We start from the raw sequence: 3518 nt of genomic DNA on the forward strand, positions 1-3518 counted from the left end.
TACACTACATTGGGTAAAAGAGCTCTGATAGCTCAGAGGGAAAAGAATATTGTGTGTGTAAAAGCAAAGTGATTTCACAGAGGGATGCTACATAAGCTGCTTGATTAACTGGTTTGTCACCACTTCTTAAAGATGTGATGCTTACCGATGGACAGTTCTGATCTTAGCTTGGCTGAAGAAGTCATCTTGCATATTTCACATTTTTCATAGCTACATATGTCAGTTGATTAACATATATTTACAGGGATCCAGATGTATTTTTTTTTCCAAATTGTAAACTTATCTTCATGTCTGAAAGTCAACCTAGGTTCTTTTGGGCTCGTGCATCACCAATTATAGTCTCTGGCAGCGAACTCAGTTCCAGTTCCAGTGTAGAATCCTAGACCATGGTCACTCTACTAGAGTATACAGTGCTTGTAGGAATAAAAAGTGATTTTAAAATGTACTTTAATCACTAAACTAACAGATATGACTCATGGATGTGCTCACAGGGGGTGGATCTGTTGAGTAACAATGTGCCATAGTTACATATTTTTTTCAGAGTAGAATTGCACTTTAAGGTGAGATTATTTGTGGATCCCAACACAGTCTTTCTTATTAACTAAGATAATCCTGAGATAAAAAATTAAACCTAAATTTAAACATGGAACCTTCTCTGGTAGATGAAAGTAGACATCATAAAAATGTGTTTGTATTTTTAAGATTAGTATTCTCAAATCAATAAAAATGAAAGTTTTTTTAAGTTTACTACAGCTTTGAAAGAGCCATTATAGAAGACGGAAACTCATGTTAGATTTAGATCAGGATGGACTCAAGCTTCAAAACTAGAATCCAAATGTGGGGATGTTTGGACTAAGACAGGTGGTAGAGGATCATTTCTAGTGGGAATGGGGGAAATGGTGATCTTGTCATGAAACTAGGGCACTGGGTGCTGAGTGACTATATAACATCATATATATTTTATAAAAGTGCTCACCCTGTGAAAGATTCTCTCCAAATATATAATAAACACAGACCTTGCCCCAAAAAGCTTAAAATGTGAGAATAGAAATTCAGGACGAGGAAAATGAATAACATATATAATCAACATTTACATTTACAACATTTATATTTATAGATAGCAATTATCAAATATCCCTCCACCTAATCAACAGGCTAATTTTCATGTAAATGTCATGGTACAAGTGGGTCTCAAGGAGAGATTTGAAGGATGAAAGGATGATGGCCTTGCAGATGGGTTCAGATACAAAGTAGATCAGGAAGGGTGTGCAATGTGTAAGAGGCTGCATGGAAGAAAGTGAAAAGATGGGAGAACTGGAGGTCTAGGCTAGTGTCAATGATGTAGAGGAGGGGGTAAAACATAAGTAGGGAGTTGCAGAGCTATTAAAGAGCTTGAGGAAGATGACAGAAAGCTTGAACTTGGTGCAATGTAAAAGAGAGTCCCAGGGGAGGAATTCAAAGATGGTGGTGACAGAACAACAGGCAAGGAAGGGGATTTCAGCAGCTGTGTTTTGTATGGACTGAAGAGGGCAATATGGGCATGAGGGGACCAGATCAGAGGAGATAGTGGTACTCAAAATGAGAAATGCTGAAGTCTTTGACAAATATTTTACCTTATAGATGTTAGAGGAAGAAAGAGGATTGATGGGGACATGGCCAGGAAATGTGTGAGAAAGAAATGGGATGACTATGACACCAGTTAACAAACCTCAGGATGTGTTGCTGTCAAGTCACACAAGGGCTGGGGAAGAGTATGTTGATGACAGTATTGGTAGAATAATCAGATGTTTAGTTTTGGTCATGTTATGTTCAAGTTGATGTGAGATATTCACGAAGAGATGTCAGAGACACTGGCTAAGATGTGAGGTTGGATGGAGGGGGATGGGTCAAGTGTGGAGAGGTAGGGTTGTGACTTGTTGGTGTAAAGATGGTATTTGAAGGTGGATGAACAGATAAAATTACCCAAGAAAAGCATGTAAAGAGAGAAGAAGAGGTCAAGGACTGAGCCATTTAGTGATGATCCACTAAAAGAAACACTGAAGGAATGATCAGAGGGAAAGGAGGAGAACCAGGAGAGAAAAGTGTCATGAAAGCTAAGGGAGGAAATGTTTCAGTGGAGAGGATGAGTGACAGTGTCAAAAACAGCACAGTGGCCAAGGAGCAAGAGGATGGAACAGAGGCCCTGAGATTTGGTCATGAAGAAGAAGTTGGTGAGAGTAGGTTCAATGGTTTGCAGAGGTTTGAAGCCAGAGTGGAGATCTGAGCACTGTTACTGCAGACATCCTTTGCCATTTTAGTGAAATTATTTAATCATTCTCTACTACAGTTTTCCCATCTTTGAAATGCTGCTAATGATACTTACCATTCCTCATTGAAATCTTGTGAGGCTTAATTTATTGGGATTTGTAGAACTCCTGAATTTGCCTGATTAACAACTGTGGGGATGTCAGCATTTGATCCAATAGACCATATTGTACCATCAACTTTTAGGCAGAATGCCTCATTGATTTCAGTGGGAACATCTGTTTAGAAAAGGTGGTACAATGGTTCATGGTACAATGTACTATTATATACAATGGATGATGAATCATCTAAGGTCAACTTGAGTAAAGTTATATCTAGATGAGTTTTTAAAAATGCTGAAATAGTTCAAATAAAGATAGTGAAAGATCTGTTCAGAGCACTTGTCTCTTGACAATAAAAAGTAAATTGGATCCTTTTCAGGAGGTAACCTGTGTGTAGGAAAATTTCCATATAGGAAATGGATTTTTCTCAGCTTAAATTGTCATTTTAAAGTCAACCGTAATTCCCTTATGTTAGATTAATTATTTCTCCTCAAGTTTGCCCAAGGCCTTCATGTCTCTTCTTGTGGGATGTCTCTCTCCTTCTCCTTTGTGAGTTATATATGAGTGATGAGGTATGTACCCCCACACAGGCAATGAAGAGGTTAACGTGGGCCTCAGAGGCCACTTATGCTACTTGGCTTTACTTGGAGTGGGGGATGGAATTAATTAAAAGATGAAGCCCAGCTAGGGAGAGAGCTGCGTGATAGAGAAAAACAGCACAAATGAGAGCTGCAGGGAGAAAATTAAGGTACTCTGTAGTCCCTCGCTTGGCACTAGAAAGTGTAGAGACCATCAGGGAAGGAAGAAGCCCTGGATTTGGGGGAAAGTGGCCCTGGGAATCTTTCCTGAGTAGAGATGGCTTGCAAGAGGTCAGAAGAGAGACTGCGTAGCCACTTGGGTGGAGCAGGCCCTGGTGGTCAGGCTCTGGGCATCTCCCAAGGACTGATCCCTGGGAGGTGTCCAGTGGAGGAACAAAGCAAGGCGAGCTTAAGAGGATGAAAGATCAAGCCTGAGGCAAGCAGATGTGAGTTTAAGTCTGTACTTTTGATTTGGGGATTTGTTGGGGGAATTTCGGGGGGGAGCCCTGAGAATCTTGGCCATGAAAGAAGGGTGAACCGAGAGAGGTTTTGGGAGAGGCCTGCCATATCATGTACACAATAGGCCAAGAAAGTG

Source organism: Terrapene carolina, unplaced genomic scaffold, assembly GCF_002925995.2.
Source record: "Terrapene carolina triunguis isolate 2854851 unplaced genomic scaffold, T_m_triunguis-2.0 Scaffold121, whole genome shotgun sequence".
NCBI classification, from domain to species: domain Eukaryota; kingdom Metazoa; phylum Chordata; order Testudines; family Emydidae; genus Terrapene; species Terrapene triunguis.